General features: G+C 41.6%; 1 protein-coding gene and 1 long non-coding RNA gene across 33 annotated transcripts in view; one reads left to right on the forward strand and one right to left on the reverse strand.

The window, feature by feature from the left end:
• Positions 1 to 484: 484 nt before the first annotated feature.
• The window catches only part of LOC102156326 (serine/arginine repetitive matrix protein 1-like), a 77098-nt gene continuing 58088 nt past the window's right edge, over positions 485 to 19494 (reverse strand). For 16 of the 30 annotated variants that reach the window (XR_005375435.1, XR_005375431.1, XR_005375434.1 and 13 more), the window contains one exon: positions 18406 to 18542. The gene's annotated coding sequence lies outside the window, so the exon portion shown is untranslated. Of the gene's footprint in view, positions 1536 to 5166; positions 5412 to 13307; positions 13467 to 17844; positions 18001 to 18404; positions 18543 to 19015; positions 19188 to 19494 lie in introns of those variants that run through there. The other 14 variants (XR_005375450.1, XR_005375451.1, XR_005375453.1 and 11 more) reach the window with 6 other exon arrangements.
• Positions 2555 to 15694, forward strand: LOC111091479. 3 transcript variants are annotated; one of them, XR_005375468.1, is made up of 6 exons: positions 2555 to 2655; positions 10580 to 10744; positions 11515 to 11646; positions 12387 to 12481; positions 14492 to 14874; positions 15502 to 15694. It is a non-coding gene; the product is annotated as an uncharacterized LOC111091479 (long non-coding RNA). The 3 variants fall into 3 exon arrangements; XR_005375467.1 differs by having other exon boundaries at positions 11560 to 11646; XR_005375469.1 differs by having other exon boundaries at positions 10580 to 10713; positions 11560 to 11646.

Here is a 19494-nt window from a genome sequence, read left to right on the forward strand (position 1 = left end):
ACAGAATCTTAGAGAAAAAGAAAGGAAAAGAGAAGAAATGATGAATTGGAAGCAGAAAGAATTCATTCTCTGGAGGAATGGGACCTGGAATAAAATCACAGAATTATAGGATGAAAAGATATTCCAGATGGAAGGAGCTGTAGAAACCATCTCATCCGACACATCATTTACAGGTAGGAAACTTGTAGAACTGGACCCAAGAAATTCGGTCTGGGAACCAAGAAGAATAAAGGAAACAGCTCAGATATCCAGAGACTAAAGAAAGATCAATTTTAAGCTGATTTGGGCTTTTTTATACCTAAGAATATCATTTTCATGTCTTCATACCTTGGCCTGAAGTCCTTTCCTCATAGTTCTCTTCCTGGCAAGCTCTTCTTCATCTTTCCAGACCCATCTCAAATGCCAGCTCTTCTGTGCAGCTTTCTACACCTCCCCATATTGGTCACTCCTCTTCCGGGCTCCCTGAACATTTATACACATAGCTATTATATTCTTTATCATACATTATTGTAATTAGAGTTTACACGAGAGCATCCCTGAGAAAATCTCAGAAGCAGAACTTGTGTGATATCTTTTTTATCTATCCTCAGTGTTTGGCACCAGGCCTGCTGGCTTTTCCATAAGTGTTGAACTAATGAATAAATGCATGAATGAATGAATGAGCCATTCAAAATTTGCTCTCTTGTGAATCATAAAATATGGGAAACATATGATCTCATCTCATAGGGTAGAGAGGAATTGAATAGCCCAATCCAGATTAAACACAAAAGGCTGGATTTTCTAATAGTGTGTGAGTCTGTAATATGCCCACCTGTAGACCACATATGCTAGAAATTCCCTTTAGTGAAAAAATAGTGTCAGTCTCAACAGTAATTATCCTATTTAAAAATCGATGTCTCATACTAAACTCCCTATACCCATTTTTCTTCTATTTTTTTCCCATAGCCTTATCACCTTCAAACTTACTATCAACTCATTTATTGAGTTTAGTGTTTATCCCTTCTTACCAGAATGTAAGCAGTGCAAGGCCAGATATTTTGTTTTGTCCATTATCGCATCCAGGACACCTAGAACAGTGGCTGACACATATTTAGCACTCCATGTTCATTGAATAAATAAATGATCAGATAACTACATAGAGACTGAAACTCTTAAGCATGGTCCACAAGTTCCATTGTGTTCTCTCTCCCTCCCATCTCCTTGTGTCTTTCTCTAGTGGTTCTCAACTGGGGCCAGTTTTTCCCTCCAGACAATTATCTCGAGAAATTTCTGGTTGTCAAAACGCAAGGGTGGGGGAAGATGCCGCTGGCATCTAGTGGGTGGCAATCAAGCATACTGCTAAATGTCCTGCAATTCACAAGATCTCCCCCACCCCAGCAAAAAAAGTATCCAGCTCAAGATGTCAACAGTGCTAAAACTGAGAAAGCCGTACTTGTAGTTGTAATTTCCTCTTAACCTATCTTTCCACCCTAACCTGTGAGCCACTGGAAAGCAGAGACCACGATGACTCTGAATCCCATTAATTAGCACAGATCCTGGAAAACAAAAGTTTAATAGAGCTTTGTTAAATAAATAAATTAAGCCTTTGGTTGGTAAAGGCATCACAAAGCCTTCTCCTCCAGATGCCTCTATCCCAAATTGCTCTCTCTCATCTCTAAACTACAATAAGCCCCCACAATCTATATCACAAAATCTATGCATGATCCATACCCATATGTATTTTCTTATCGTTCTCCTGATAAATTACCTACTAAGCTCTTAGAACACTCGGGTCATGGCTTCTTCTTGATTTTCTCCTTCACAATAGGACTTCACTAGCACAGGTAGAAACCCAAAAAGGTGCTTGATTTGCATTGACTAACTCCAACCAGAAAACATCAATAGAAGTAGTGAAAGTTATTCGAGATTAACTTAATCATGTGGGGAAACGTGTTAGGAAGCCTAGCTCTGGACCTCCACTCGGGGCCTGGCAGTCATTTCAAGTGTGTACGGATGGCCAAACTCATCAAACCCATGAAAGCGTGGACTCCTAGCCACAGAGAATCCCTTGGTCACTTCCCTAAATCAGGTATAAAATACATCTTTCTCACATTGGCAGCATCAGTTTGATTTATTTTGCTAAAATTCGGTAAGAGCTCAAATTGAGCTCTGAATGTAGCATAACCCCCAATTTTGCATGAAATAAAGGAAGCACTGTGCATTATATTGGTGCTTAGAAAATATTCATTATTATAATTAACAGAAATATTCATTATTTGCTTCTGAACTGAGTAAGTTGAATTTTGCCAGCAACCAGATGCAAGCAGTTAATAAATATTGACTGAAGCACATACCCAATGGAAAATGCTGTGCTAGGGGCTGGGGAGAATGCCACTCAATTGAATCAGGTTGTATTTTAAAGTCTAGCTGCTTTTCAAGATATTACATTTCCAGCAGCAACCTGTTTATTCCCTAAGCAACCTGCATGCCTCTGTGACAAGATAAACAGCTGGCTCTGTTATTACTCATAATGCAATCACTGTACTTGGACATTGCCTCCTCATTTCTCATAATATTTTAGGATATCCTCTAGGGTTTAGTTATGTGGCCTGCTCTGTTGAAGTGTGGTTAAGTGTTCTCAGTCTTGGTAAATCGTCCAGCTTGCTAAGGTCTCTGGTAAGGATTGCCTGATAATAATAATGATTGTTACTATTTACCAAACACTCCATGTCAAACACCGGGGAAGGACTTTGAAGATGTGACCTCCTTTGACTGATTCTATGGTGTCATGGCCAAGCCACCTTGGGCAATTTATTAAACTTCTCTGATCTTCAATGTCCTCAGCTGTAAAATGGGTATAAAAATACTACTTCATAGGGTCGATGTGAGTATTAAATGAAATAATGAATGAATGTTTTAAGCACAGGTTCCGGACACATTGTAAATTTCCCCATTCATTAACTATTAAATAGGATGGAATGAAGGGGGTGTTGGCTGTGTTCTTTGGGAAAGAGATCATGAGACAGAGATCTATAATAATACCACTGAACACAGGAGCTTCCATAACACCCCTGAGGGCAGGAGTGCCACAGGAACAGGTAGAGAGGGAGGCTGAATTGCAATCTGAGCTGCACATCACAGCAGCCTACTACCGTGGAGTTTGGCAGAAACCTGATGAGGAAGGAACATTAAATTTTATGCTATAAAAATCACCATGGTGCCTGGGTGGCTCAGTCGGTTAGGCATCTGACTCATGATCTCAGCTCAGGTCTTGGTCTCCGGATCATTAGTTTAAGCCCCACATTGGGCTCCACACTGGATGTGGAGCCTACTTTTTAAAAATCATGATAAATTAATCATATTTGCAAACTCCTTATGGTGAGGATCAGAGTCTCTTTCTTCCATATGTTAAAGTCACTGATTTTATTTACTGATTGTTTTACGTGTTCTTATAAATAACATTTCTACACAAGGTGCCTTCAGGCTAGAGGGAACTGAATTTTTTTGATTGGACTGTTCTGTGTGTCCTATTTTCTCCTGTTCTGTTGCTTGGTGTCCTAGAAATTCCTCCTTGGGAAGTATTCATCCCTTTCTTTATAAATTGCCAAGCTGTTCTGCTAGGTGTTCTCTCTAATTTTGGAAATAGACATGTTCAAGAATTTCAGGAGGCTGAGTTTTGAGTAGGAAATGTGTCCTGGCCTCAATTTGAGGTGACACCACATGGCCCCAGAAGGGATCACATTTCTCAGTGGAGTAATAACATTTAGGGGATTTTCCATTTGGCTCATCAAGGTGGCTGATGAGTCATCAATTTATTAGGAAAGCAAGTTTTACCATGAGTACTTCTTTTTCTAAATAGCATTTGGAACATTGAGAGTAAGGGGTCTTTGGCTATCCTGAAAACACGAACTGCTTTCCACCGGCTCTACGACTTAAATACATTATGTCAAATTCCACAAAATTCCACAAGGGAAATACAATTAGGTTGTTGATAGAAAGTGAGAGGTTAGTGATCACATGTGCTAGGGACTTAGGAAAACTTTTTTTTTTTTTTTTTTTAAGAAATGGTGTTATTTAAAATGGGTTCAACAAATGGGTCTTTAAAAAGAGAGCATTTTAGGGGCACCTGGGTGGCTCAGTGGTTGAGCATCTGCTTTTGGCTCAGGCCGTGATCCTGGGGTCCTGGAATCAAGTCCCATATCAGGCTCCTACAGGGAGCCTGCTTTTCCCTCTGCCTATGTCTCTGCCTATCTCTGTGTGTCTGTCATGAATAAATAAATTTTAAAAAGAGAGAGAGAGAGCATTTTATCAGGTAGAGATGAGAAGAGAAGATGACAACTTACCTCTTCCCATATAGGTTCTCTCACATATAAATGCTTGTGTATCCTTTTGTGCATTCACCACGGATAATTATTCAAATTCTAATTGTGTCATATACCCAAAGAGAACTACAGTTCAAAAAAGGAAAGAAGAAGAGAAAGAAGGAGGAGGGGGAGGAGGAGGGGAAGAGAGGGAGAAGTTGGGGAAGTATACAAAGAGGAAAGGAGAAACATGGCTTCTGTTCTGTTCTGTCAGAGCTTTGCTTCCAGTGCCTATGGCATCTCAGACAGAGCCAGCGCTTTGGGGACAAGAGCTAGAATAATAATAATAATACTGAACATTCTTTGAATGCCTCTCCTGCACCAGGTACTCCAAGTACTTTCCGTGCATTGACTTAGTCCTCATAACAACCCTGTGTGGTAAACACTGGTGGTGTTCTCCTTGTATAAATAAGGAAACTGCCACAGAAAGCTTGAGCTAAGATTGCACAGCTAGGAAGAGGCAGGACTGGGACTCTCCTTGGGGCTGGTACTCTCTAGAATCCAAATACTTAGAACCACTTGCTATATTGCATTGTAAGAAGGGCGGGTGGGGGGGGAGCCAAAGATGGGTCACAGTGTAGTTTTTTTTAAGGAAGAAAGCAAAAGACTCTTTTGTCCCTGTTTCAGCCCGTTGTCAACACAAGGATTCACCAATTAGGAGGGAAGCCTTTTGACCTACACTTGTGATATCATGAAATAACACTGCAAATCTTGGCCTGTAGGCCCCTAAATTTTGTTAGGGAAATTCAAGCTGTCCAATCTCTGGAGAGCTCAGCCCAAGATAAACTGGACAAAATATCAATGAGCCAAAATTTACACAACTCACCTGAGATTTCCAAAATTTATATAATTTGCTATGATTTTGATGGCTCCTAAAGAGTTTCCATTGATGAAAGGGAAACAACAGCACTGCTTCCCAGCCAGATCTGTCCATGAGTCCTTTTCCTTTAATAAATCAAGTCACTGGAGTAGTAGGTGGCTTCTAAGATGGTCCCCAGTGATCCCTACCTTCTGGTATTCAGGTCCTTTTACGAGCTCCTCTCCTTGGATTTATTGATTTGCCTTTAGTGACTAGAATAAGACAGGAGTAATGAGATGTCACCTCCAAGATTAGTTTACACAAATACTGTGGTTTCTGTCTTGGGTACTTCCCACTCTCCCTCTCACTTCCTTTTTGCTCACTCTGGGGGAAGCCAGCTGCCATATTGTGAGGCAGCCTTTTGGAGGAGCCTATGTGAGTGAACTTGGAAATAGATCTTCTGAGGCATTCCAACAACCAGATGAATAAGCTTGGAAGCAGATGCTTCCCCCACTGAGCTCATAGTCTCAGACAACAGTTTAACTACAGACCCATGACAGACCTTGAGCCAGAGGTACCCAGTTAAACCACAACTGGATGCCTGACCCACAGAAATTGTTGGGCAATATGTTTGTTCTTTTAAGCTGCTAATTTGGGGGACAATTTGTTATTCAGCAATTGATAACTAGTATATTACTCAAATTGGGAGAAATCTGGGCTAAGAATAAAAACTGATCATTACACTGAGTTAACCGTTCAACAAAACTCTCCTTTCTAAGAATTCTTGACAATAGGTTAAGTCAGGCATATTCCAGAAGGTACCTGGTCCCAACAAATATTCCCAATCCTATAACCAGATATTATTTATTTGATCTTCAAATTAATAATCCCTAAAGTAGACACAGAATCCTATCCCTTTGTATACATAAGTAATCAAGACCAAGCCAAAGGAAGTGTAATACCTAAGATCATAACTAACTAGCACTGCCCTACATACCCTATTCTTTCCCCATTATAGCCACACTGCCCTCTAGTTCCTCCAAATGGCTGTGCTTCCTCCTATGCCAGGCCAGTCAATAAAAGCAGATCTGAGTCCAAAGACTGAAAAAAATGATGAATCAGTCCTGATTCTTCTGGCTGGTTTAATATCGGTTTACTCCTGGTTGAACAAATGGCAACATGAAGGATATACACAAGATAAAGGTAGAAGAGAATAGACATTGCTACACGGTGCCTTCTAATTCCTCATAGAGGCAGAGCAATTGTCAATTTAGTCACTCACAGTGAAGAACATGCTAGGTCAGTGTTGCTCAGAGCTGAGGCTCAATCCATATTATATTTACCATTTGGCTGGGGAAATAGTACCACATTAGCACACACTGTTCTGCTATCACACAACACACTTTTTGCCATACATCAATTACATGCATTTGTATTCTATTCTTTTCTTTATTGTCAGGCATTCTACACCTTTCACCAGAAGATCTTTGTATACCTTCTTATTTCTTTCCAGAATATTCCTTCCTCTTGTCTCTAATCAGATTCTACTACTCATTGATTTTTTTTAAAGATTTTATTTATTTATTTGAGAGAGAACATGAGCGGGAGGAGGGGCAGAGGAAAAGGGAGAAGCAGACTCCCCACTGAGCAAGGAGTCCGATGTAGGACTTGATCCCAGACCCTGAAATCATGACCTGAGCCAAAGGCAGACACTTAACCGACTGAGCCACCCAGGTGCCCCTCTACCTCTCACTTCTGACTTCTCCATTCCCTATGAAATGTTCTTATAGCATCAGGTACCCCCATCATAGCATTGTCACATTTGTAGTTTTACAATTACCTATGTGGTATTTGATTATTGACAGTCTTCCTCACTAAACTACAAACTTCTTAAAGGCAGGAATCAATTATGGTTTTGTTCATATCGCGTGCCTAGCCCTGGTATAGTGCCAACACATGGCAGCTCTCAAGTAAGATTTCTTGAACAAATACATTTGGAAGATAGAGCCTTCTCTGAATCTTCTCCTTTTGTGAATTCATTAGACATAAAGATCTATTTAAAAGTCAAATCTCATCACTTCTTTTTTTTTAATATTCTCCTGTTTTCTTTTTTTTTTAATTTTTATTTATTTATGATAGTCACACACAGAGAGAGAGAGAGAGAGAGAGGCAGAGACATAGGCAGAGGGAGAAGCAGGCTCCATGCACCTGGGAGCCCCACGTGGGATTCGATCCCAGGTCTCCAGGATCGCGCCCTGGGCCAAAGGCAGGCGCCAAACCGCTGCGCCACCCAGGGATCCCCCATCTCATCACTTCTTTGACGAAAAACCGTCAATGATCCCCCATCACTCAATGAGAAAGTTTGAGCTGTGAGACACCGCCTGTTAACAGGATATCCAACTTTATCTGTTTGTGTGTGTTGGTCTAGTCTGATTATTAAAAGTGTCCTCCTTTCTATCTCAAAGTTGTCCCAGTTTGGATGATAATATTTATGGTCACCCCATATAATTAAAATCCAGTATCTGGCCCTTACTGACTACCCGAATCTCCTCAAGCTTTACAATTTATGCATCGGCAACACCAAATTGCTTATAAGACTCTGCAAGGTTTCTCACCTCCAGAGTTTGCTGGCCCAATTTCTTCTGGCCAGAATTCACTCCCTTCCTCTCTGACTCATCCTGTAAGATTCAGCTCATTTCCTAACTGCCACAGAAAGCCTTCTCTGACCCAAAGACTTCACCCCAACCTTAAGGCCAAGTTAGGATTCTTTCTCCCTGGGTCCTCCTGGCCCACTAATCCCCTCTGCATTATTCCATTGTTGTGTTTTCACATTGAATTATAAATGCTGGTGCACATGTCATTAACCCCCATCCCCATACACACACAAACACACACACACATACACACACACACACACACACACACACACACCCTTGAGGACAGAGACAGCTCATTATTCACCTCTGTATGTCCACTGCCTGCCATATAGTCAACTTACAATGACTGGTTGAACAAAGGTTTTTGAAGATTTTATTTATTTAACATATGAAATTTAGTAAGTAGTTCATTTCTTTTCTGAACTTTACCAACCCAAATCATTTATAATTTATCATCTGGATTTTGACTCAGCATGAGCAAATCAGTGATACCCTCACTGAGTTAGTATAATTGCAACCCAAACAAAGAAGCCTAATGTTTAAATTATCCTGTATTTCTTTCCTTATGTTAAACTATTTTAAATAATGAAAGTGGCTCTCATACTTCCAGGATTATTGCACACTTAACCTACTCACTTACCCTAGTCCAGCTCCTTCTTTTGTTTCTCCCCTGATGAGAATACTTGGGTTCCAACCCTAAACCTCCCCTTCCTCTTCTCCCTGTCCCCTCCCCAACTCCATCTGCCTTCTGCTCCCTGCCCCCCACTCTCCACCCTGAGGTCTGTGTTTCATCAGAAAAGCACATGGGGCACAATAGGATTTAAGTAATTTTTTTCTTAATGTTTGAAACCTTTACTGTAAATCTAATTTGGATGCTCACTGCTTTGCCAGGCTTATCAAAACAGGTTTCTCAGAGGAGGCATTATTTACTAAATTCTTAAGGCTGAGTACCATTGTCCTAAATGAGACATCTAGCATCTAACAAATAACACTTCTGCTGAACATGTGAAATAAAATCCTGTTGCTAAGAAGGAGAAGTTTCCAGGAAACAGCCCTAGACTTTGACTGAAACCCTGGTTTGCATCTGGCCCTATCACTTCCTAGATGGGCTCACATGGGCGGTACGTGTATTTGGTCAAGCCCCTGTTGCTTGGTCTATACCCTAGCGTGAGAATACCCATCTCACAGGGTTGTGGGGAGGATATAATGAGAAGCTGTGTACCAGTATTTCATTAAGTAATGCTTTATGAAGGGGAACATTTTCATGGAGCTTGCAGTACTAATGTAAACTGGTTTTATGATAGTGTTGCTTAATATAAACAAAAAAGTGTTGGGTACAAATTCCTGAAGCTTAGAAAATTAGAAACAAAATAGATTTATAAATGAAATCCAAGCCAAAGAAATTAAATACAGACAAATTTACACATTGTGAGTCAAACTACAAACTAAAACCAATAAAGTGATTGAACATAATTTCATGTGATGGTTGATGTTGCATATGAATTCTGTACCTTCAATCTTAACGTAAATATTATAATCCTGCTCCCTTCCTTTTGCAAGCTCTCTGAGCTTGCATGGATTCAGCTGTCAACTAGAGATAATCAGGGACTGGGAATAATACCATGTAACAAAGAGTCAGTCTGACAAAAAGGGGAAATGAAAGAAAACATACTTTATACCACAAGGGATTGTTCAAGGCCTCAGATCAGGACTCCAGGGGAAATGCATAGACTGGGCACTCAGATTCACTAAGGTTTTTGGTAGGATTTTCCCCCTAGAAATTATGTTGTGACATTTAAGTCTTGGACTTAAATGGGTTCAAATTCTGTCATTGTCACTACTCACTGCTCAATCCATTGACCCCTTCTCAGCCTCAGTTTCTCTATCAAAAGAATGAAGGAAAATAAATTCTATCACATAGGATCATTATGAGGACTGATTCATAATGTACATGAGATCCTCAATAAGTTGTACTATTATGTAAAACTGGGAAAGGCTCGGTGGTCAGGCATGGAAAAGAAGTAGACTGCCCTCTGCCACCAGGCTGTCCCCGTAGGCTGCAGGCTGGGGACAAACTTCCTCCTGGCAGGGGTTGCTGGGGGAGGGGAAGCTTACAGTGCCATGAATAAGAGCTGTCAGATTAAATGTGGCTCTATGAATTCCAGAATTTTGCTGAGGACCATAGAACCAGGAAAAAAACAAAAAAACTGTGCTTTTAAATATTCTGTTTTTGCTGTTGTGATACGTGGACATTAAGCCTCTGTGGGGGCAATTCTTCCTCTGATCTGGGGAAACCCACTCAGAGAGGCTGTTAGTGTTTTAGGAAGAAGCAAAATGACTTTCTGTTGAAATGGAACTGTTTAGAGTTACTGAGGATCCCAAGAGTTAACAACACTGATGTGGGACAGGAAGATACAGCTTGGAGAAACTCTGCTACTTGAATTTCAGGAAGAGCAGAGTTTTAGCTGAGAGGAGACAAAGCTCTTCAGACACTGCATCCCAACCAGCCAGCAGGTTCTGGGAGGCTAGGAGGGAGGGCTGAGGATCAGAAGCTGATGGACCTGTCAGGTGTGGCTGTGGGAGACTCTGGGATCAAGCAGAGTCCTCTGGGACCAGGTGATGAGATGTGGCATGGAATTAGGGGAAAGACCATTTGCCCTACTCCTCGTGGAACCCAGTACCACATGGGTCCCCTGAAAATGGAGAGCTTTGGAGGCCCCTGGAGAGCCTTGTCTGGTAAAGGCAACATCGTACTTATGATGGTACCTTTGTCTTGGCAACAGGGAGGCTTCCCACCTGCTGGAGAAAAAAAAGGAGAGATGGAGCTTTGAGGAAGAAAGGCAGATGCCTTCTGGCAACTGAAAGGACAGACCAGGCAGAGAGCCCACATGAGTGTCTGCGAGGAAGCCTGGAGAAGGTTTGGAGTTCTGGTGTCATGTGGGTGAGAGGTCAGCCATTATAATTTAGGCATTTGAAGTCAACTTGAAACTAACTCATTCACAATATTAATAAAAGCCAAATAATCCACAAATCAGCTTAATAATAAAGATACAGGACCAATACTAAAGAATACTGTGAAATCTTATTGGAGTCTGCTAAACAAATGAAAAGATATACCATGTTCTCAATGCAAATACATATTTATCTTTACCATAGCCATCATTCCAAAAGTAATGCAAATCCAGTCAGAATTTAATTTTTGGCAACTGCATAAAATAAAGCTTAAATTTCTAATGGGAGAATAAATGTCTGAGGCAGCAAAAAATATATGTAGATTTCATATATATGAAAAAAAATCAGGAAGTTAAACTCACCTTACCAGATATCAGATATTTTACGAAGCTGTTATATTAAAAATATAATGGTATTGGCTCAGACTAGAGACTCTGTCATGAATAAAATCTTTTAAAAAATATGAAATATCATGCAGCTATTGAGAAATGGAATGGTCCATATCTATTAACCTGGAGAGAAGTCTATTTTGTCTTATTAAGTAAGAAAAGTAAACAATAGAGTAATAAGGGTAGTATGGTTCCACTTTTATAAAAACAACACCAAATGTCTCCCTCGTCACATATGCGTATGCATGTTTGTATCAACAGAAAGACGTGGAAGGTGAAGATAGTAAAAAAAGAATTAGTGGTTTATAGGGTTGAGGGGGATGTGGATGAGTGGACAGAGCACAGAGGATTTTTAAGGCATTGAAACTACTCTCTAGGATACTATACAGACGGAAACGTGTCATTCTACAATTGTCCCACAGAATGTACGATACCCAGAATGAACCTCAATATAATCTCCAGACTTTGGGTGACAATATGTCAATGCGGGTTTATCAACGCTCACAAAGGTACCACTCCAATGGGGGATGTTGGTCGTGGGGAGGTTATGCCCGTGTGGGGGCAGGGCATCTGGGAAATCTCTGTACTTTCCTCTTAATTTTGCTGTGAACTTAGAACTGCTCTTAAAAAAGAGAGAAAGAGAGAAGTCCTTTAAGAAAAAACAAGTGTGGGAGGTTAACTTTTCAGGGTGGGAAACGAAGACAGCATTGGGAACAGAAACTGTTAACATCCATTAGGTATTTTTGTCTTGTTTTATTGGGGAGAAGGGTCCTGTAGTACTTCTTTATTTAAGCATATTAATAAAAAACGCAATGTTTTCAAAGAGAATCTGGCCTTGTAGGCTGCTGGGGCCTTGGGCTGTGAGCCAGGTACTATTGTTTCTATAAGGCAGTTGGGAAGACTGGACTGGAGGGGAGAGAAGGGGAAGGGATCAGGGGTGCACTTCTCCTCGCACCTCTCCCCCAGTACGCACTCCTGGGGATGCTGTGCTCTCTGCCGGTGGGCTGCTTCATGAGCTGCTGTCTCTCATTATCCAGCTCTTTTCTTGTAATTTCTAGGTTTTGCACACCGCCTACTTAGGTGGTCTAATTTAGGCCATATGCACACACCCGGGAATGTGTCTGATGCTAGAACACAACGTTTTCACATTTAGACTCCGTCATAGTCTTCATCCGAATAGTAGAGTCTGGGCAAAAGGAAAAGTGACTATGTTTGCATTAGTGTCTTTCATCCAAACTCTCCCACCCAGGAGCCAGCCAGTGTCTGGGGAACTTGGCCAGGCTGGACTCTGGCAAGAACACAGCCATGTCTCCTCTGCCACAGCGAAACCTTTCTAGGCCTGAGGTAAATTTACATAGAATAAAGTTTAAATGAGGAAAATGCTTTTGGGGTGATGCTTTAAATTATTTACTTTGTCTCCAACAGTAAAACAAAGCCTTAGGGGCACAGACCCAGAGACAGCATCTTGCCATTGAAATACAGAAGAAGTATCTTGATTTTATTACTATTCCCAAGTGTTCTAGAAACCTAGCTGGGGCCTTAGAGACAGAGCAGAAAGCAGAAACAGTCTTGCTGTTAAAAGATCTAGTTAAGTTAATTTGACTGCTGTCAGGGTTTAAATTCTTGAGTTTCAGAAAGGTATGTGTGGGAGTCAGGGAGCCGGACAAGGAAGAGATCTGGCTTCTCCCCTCTTAAAATCCAAGAAAGGAAGCTCATCCTTCTTAATATCCCATTTCTTAGTGTCACCGCCCAGCTGGTCAGAAGGCTGAGCATGCCTCCAAGTGTGCCCGCAGTGATTTAAATGTCTTCTCCGTTCTGACAGTGAAAGGTCAGGAGGGTTAACTGCCACCTTGTTGTCTCGTCTCGGACGTGAGCTAGTAAGGAATACTTTCTTATCAATGAATCTACAGAATTCATTTCACAGAAAAATATATTGGAGCATCAAGGAAGAGGGAATCGTGTTTAAAATGCAGGGATCAAATCGTTGAGTCTTAGCTAGAGATCACCAATCATCAGTGGCATAATGAGACCCAGAATCCTAAATGTGTCTTGAATTAGCTGCTCCTTGACACTTAGAATCCTCTTATCTGACTCTGCCAGGGGAATAGGGAAGAACATTCTGAGCAGAGAGAACATAATACACATGCAAACATAGGCCCAAAGCAGCATAAATGTTTGGGAAGCTTTGAAAGTTTAATTCAAACATGCCAAATGTACACAGGGGGTAAGGGAGCCATTGGGGAGGAGGCGGGAAATCAGCCTTGTGAACTGGTGACAGCATTTGGACTTGGTACTCTTCAGGACTCTTCCAAAGGCAAGTTACAAAAACCTGGGACAAATTAGGTCAAATAATAATAATAGGTCAAATAATAATAATAGGTCAAATAATAATAATGTCAACACTAATAGTTTACACATAACAAGCACTTTAACTGTATCTCAGGCAATGGTCTATATATCTGTGTACATTAATTTATTTTTTTCATTAATTTATTTAAATCTCATGATAACACTATGAACTAGGTGTTATCATTCTGTCCATTATAGAGATGAGGAAACTGAAATACAGGAAGGTTACATAATTTGTGCAAAGTCACAGAGCATTAAGTGGCAACACTAGGATTCCAATCAGGAAATATATTGACTCCTAGGATTGCGAAGTCCAGGGTAAAGCTGGGCTCATGTGTGACTAAATCCAGGAACTCAAACAATGTCCTGAGGGCCTGTCATGCTTTGTGTTTAGCTCTGCTTCCTTCCATGCATTGCCTTTATACTTGGAGATGCTTTCTCCAGGAGGAGCAGAGACAGTACACATCCCAGAGCAAGAGTGAAACCAGACCTCTCTTCTGACTTTCCCATGACCTAACTGTTGTGAGCACTTGGGGTGTCTGGTGGACACTTTTCTTCTGTTCATTCAGCAAGCGAGCGTGTGCCAGGTGCCAGGCACCGTGTGATCCCTGTGGATACTGCAGTGCACGAGGCAGATGAGGCCTAGACAGAAAGTTTAATGTCTAGCAGGGAAGGCAGGCCAACTACAAACACAGGTGTCCACATGAACTTGTATACTATGTCATCTTCATTTGCAAATTTGCTCAGTCTCCTCTTTTCTCCATTTCAGTTGCTAAGACAGTCACAGAGTTGCCTTGAATTTCCATGTCCCCCTCAGGCCCCATGTCCCAGCTCCCCTGGTCATCGTGATACCCACCTTGCCTCAAAACTAATAGTCTATACGTAGTTTAATGTGTAACTTAATACAGAAAGAAATAAAATTTACTCAAGCCTTCAGTCATTGTTTCTCCCCTTGGGATCTGAATCAAATTAATATATTTTTTCCAATATGTTCCTATTTGACAGTTGAAAAATAATAAAAAATTCCAAGGGAAACAGCTCAAAGGAGTGCTGTAACAAGGAAGTCCTGGTAGAAGGAATGGATTGGGCCTCCGGCGGAAAAAAAAAAAAAATGCACAGCCAGCAGGTTTCCCCTGTCACCATGTAAACCAGCCATCAATCACAGCTCACACCTGCCTTTCTACTCAGCACAAAGGAACCAATTGAGAGGTGCCCCAGCCCACATGGAAGGCACAGGAGCCTGGACAATGCAGGCTGGAAAGGCAGGAAAATGGACAGACGCAACAGAGAATTATATCAAATTGTCAAAGCAGCTAACCAGGAATTCTCAGAAACATTGGGCCACTGTCTGGTTCTAAGAACATAGGAACTGTGTGTTCAAAGAACAGGTAATGGGGGATTGCTCAGGGAAACAAAAGAAAACATTTTGCAAGAGGAAATCATGGAATCTGGTCACTAAAAATAGAACATTCTGTAATGAAATGAAGGGGACCCATTTTATCCAGGATTCGCCTTTTCTGTCTCTGTGTACAGCCTGTAGCTGGCCCAATCTAGCTCTCCTGCCTCATCCCCCACTGCGTGCCCCTCCCATCACAGACACCCTACAGTCTGAATGCACTGACCTTCTCACCTTCCCCAGAACAAGCAGCACTAGCTGTTTTATGTTTCTGTGCTTGAATAACTTTCCCCCTTTCCGGCCCAACAAAAGCTTACTCATCCTTCCAGACCCACCTCCAAAGAACCCAGCTTCCTTTGGAGAGCCTTCTCTGATTCCTCAAGCAGAAGGAATTTGTTCCTTGCTCTTCTCTATGCCTCTGCTCCCTTGCACAATATAATTTTTGTACAATATCAAAATCAATACCAAGTTATGTTGTAATTCTTTGTTTATAAGGGTCCATCCCCCATTAGGATGTGGCTTTTCAAGGATAGCAATTATATGTTAAGACAAACAACTTAATGGGTATTGCCTATGTGCTAGACAATAATACCTATATTATTTCTATTCTGTACAACAGTCCTGCAGACCAGGCACAAGATCCTCAGTTTACAGATGGGAAAACTGATGCTCTGGGTGTTCAGATAAATTCCCTGAGGTCACATGGCTGACTGGCAGTAATAGATACAATTCCAAAGTCAAGACTCCAGCCATGACACCACACTGCCTCTTTTGTTTCTTTGTATTTTCAGATGCATATCTGGTACTCAATAAATGTCATACAAATGGATGAAAGGCCTGCTGATCTTAAGTGCCTTGAGAACAGGACCATACTTTTAATCTGCACTTGTCCTTGGGGCTAGCTCAAGATATGTACCTCCTCATCTCTCCATAAATATTTGGATGAGATGGTGCAAAATGTGGAATAAATAGATTCCATGTTTCAAAACGTATATAATTATCCTGTGCTTGCTAGAAACAAGTGGACCTGCTAATTGATTGCAACTACAGAAGGGGCAACTCTGTATGGAATACATCAGAAGGAAATCATTCCCCCTCCACCACCAGTAGCATTAAAATGCATAATCATAAACAAGCTTATCCAAGAGACAAGCCATTTAGCCTCCTTCTGAGTACATTTTTCAGGTATCAAATCTTGGCATGCTTGTTAGGATATGGCTCTCCTTCAGATCAGATATCCCAGAGGCCTTAAAGGACTCTGACCAAGAACAAACAGTGTTAGGTAGCATCTGCCTTAATAATTTCTCATACTAAAGTAATCTCTCTCAGTTGCCTTGCATAGAACTCGGGGGTCTTTCCCAAGCACATTTGGGAGAGCTCGATAAGAGTCTATGTTCTCTTTTGAAGAAAATATTGGCTCCAACCCTATCTGTGAATTTCTCCAATGGCTCCACATGTCAGGTTCTACACACAGTTTGTTGTCAGTTAAGCAGACATTTATCTAGCTTCCCCTTCTTTCTCTCTGGAAAAAAAATATTAAGTCCAATTCTTATAATTTTTAAATGAAATGACAGCTCCCGTATATTTGTATAGACTTTAGATATGGGATTTTTCTTCTTTTTTATTTTTTTATGGAGAGAATGTCTGAGCAGGGGAAGGAGGAGGGGTAGAGGGAGAGGGAAAGAGAATCTTAAGCTGAGTGTGGAGCCCAACGTAAGACTTGATCCTGAGATTGTGACCTGAACAGAAATCAAGAGTCAGATGCTTAACAGACTGAATACCCAGGCACCCCTAGATATGGGATTTTGATGCCAGGCAACTGGCCCATCTGCCCCATAGTCACAGTGGTCCTTTCTCAGATCATTCAATCATTTTAATTGCCTGTGGCTCTGCCTTGGCCTAATGCTCCACCACGTCATCAGTTTGAGAGCTCAGAGAAAGTGTTTTAATAGTCAATAGTTAGCTATTACTATTATCATTATCTTATTATGATAATTATTGCAATAAGTCAGGCACTGTGTGAGATGCTGAGGATATGGGAATGAGCAAAGCACGTACAGTTCCTGAGCTCAAGGAGCTTATGTCTAGGGGAGAAAATAGTCACTAAATAATGACACAAACTAGTGAGTAAACATAAACTATGGTAAGTGGTCTGAAGATAAAGTACAGAGTACTCGGAAACCCTGTAACCAGGGGTCCTCTCCTGGCCTGAATGAGAAACGAAGCCTTCCCTGATGGAAACTGGCAGGATGAGTAGGGGTAACTGGATGGCGCATGGACTGCCAGGAGGACCATTCAAGGCAAAGGCCATAGCCTATGCTAAGGCTTATGTTAGGTGAAAGGTCAGCATGGCTCCAGGGCTAAGAGGTTACTGGCAGTGCATATTATGTGTACAGACTTCTCTGGAGACTGTTAACAGAATAACTGTATGAATGGCATCTTTTTAATGTATAGTTTTAGAAAATAATTTAGTTCTACAAATAGTTTTGTATATTACTTCCTCCCCGCTCCCATTTCAGACAGGTAATGAGAGCTAGGTAAGCAACGTGTGCTCCCTTTTAGTCTAACCATAGAGTCAGGGTTCAGTTTACTGACCAACTACAAGAATTAGGTCATCTCAGGTGCCTTGTAACATCAGCTGCCTTACTCATTTTATAAGGTCTCTGTTCTATTTTTATCCATCATTTCCTTATTTTATTTTGAAATGTTAAAGGGCCCTTAAATCCTTTTGGAAGTTGGAAAGATATGAATCCCAGATATGTAAAATAAAAGAGACTGATTATGAACAGCCTCGATGGGTGAGAGCCGGGTTCAAGAGAGAGTAGGTAGGTAGAAGTACACTGGGCCCCCACAGGAAAAAGAGCTTTGAAAGAGATTGTTCACAAATTCCCACGTGAAATAGCTAATGCCACGACTCTGAGGAACATTGTAGAAAAGGAGGCCTCCAATGTAACCCACTTACATTGACTTTCTTTGTTTGTTGCCACATTTAGATGTAAACAGTGTATTAGCACTTTGGAGGGTCTAGAAGAAAAGAACGTGTATGCTGAGCTTCTGGATCTGTTTGGTTTGTCAGTGTTTTTCGGGAGTTGCTTTTTCAAAGAGCTGATGCATTTGTCTGTAAGACAAAGAAATGAAAACAACAGGGAGTTTTGTTTGTTGTGGGGGGGGGGGGAGCCCTGGCCTCCCCATTACAGCTTCCAGAGCAGTCTACCATTAACTAGTCTGAAAGCAGGAAGGAGAATAGCAGAATTCCTTGGTCACATTTCCTGCCTTTCCATCAGCTCTCCATATCTGGCCCTTGTCCCTGCCAGCAGTTCCCCTGCAACCACTAAAGAGTATTTACAAAGCACCTCTCAGGACACCGAGGGCGCCACTAAGGACTCAGGACACGATGAAATAGAATCTCCATGGTCCTACTCTACTCTCCCCAGCCTTCTTCCCACATCCCCCAAAATGAACTCTTGGGAACAGCCTGCTCCTCCAGGACTTCCTGCTTGAGCAAAAGGGAGACTATAGCAGACTTGCCTAGTTTGAAGAGGATGATTGTCCTGAAGGCCCCACAATGAAAAAGGCCCCAAATACGCCAGGGTAGGAAGAAGGGAGGGAGACCCAGGTGGAAGCATGCAAACATCTCAAACTGTGTCTCCTCTTCTGCTCCTAGGAGGGGAGAAAATAGAAACCTCATGCTGAACTGGAAAAGTCTAAGTTGAGAAGCCAGATTTGAAAATAAAGAGATAGATTCTAATAATGCAAACTAACATTCATGCGGTGATAAAAATTCACAGAGAGGGCTTTTGTATACATAATCCCAGTGAATCCTCAAAGCACCCCTGGAGAGGTGTTGTTGGGGTGGTCTTTTCCAAGACAAGAAATGGGGGCTCAGGGAGACTTGGCCCCACTGCTAAAAAGTAACCAATGAAGTCCATCCACAAAACCATCCCTGCCACATTTGAGGTGAAGTAGCCATGTGTCGACTTACAAATCACATCTTAACTCGGTCTGCTTTTTCCCCACAGAAGGACATTATCTATCTATGGTGATCTAAGGGAGAGGACAATCCTATAGAAGGGAATTACAATTCTTATCCACAGAGGAGGGGAATGGAGGCTGGGAAAAGCTCAGCAAGTCACCTCAGGTCATAGAGCTAGAAGTAGTGAACCTAGGATATCATCCATCCCTGGTGGGTCTGACATCAAAGTGCAGAAGCAGAAATCGGTAGCAAAGGTAGCATAAAGACAGAGGTAATGCCATCTTCTAGCTGTATGACCTTGGTCGAATCAGGGAACCTCTTTGACTCATCATCTGTAAAATGAGAGAACTAGGGTGGTGAAGTGGGTTAAATAAAATAATGTGTGTACACATTGTATGCACACTCTAAAACTCTATTCGGGCATGGAGGTTCCCAGAGAAAAGTGAGCTACTGCCCACAGCAAAGAACACAGGGGAAAGGATGGAAATCTGCAGAAATGATTGCCCTTGGGAGATGGGAGCATTGAATGAAACTGGAATGAACTGGATGCATCAGTCAGAGGTCTCTTCAAACCACCTTGGGTCCTAAGGGCCAATGGGTCCTTTCAGTGACCAAAAGAAGCTGCTAAGCCCCAGGACC

This window comes from Canis lupus, chromosome 21 (assembly GCF_011100685.1).
Source record: "Canis lupus familiaris isolate Mischka breed German Shepherd chromosome 21, alternate assembly UU_Cfam_GSD_1.0, whole genome shotgun sequence".
NCBI lineage: Eukaryota > Metazoa > Chordata > Mammalia > Carnivora > Canidae > Canis > Canis lupus.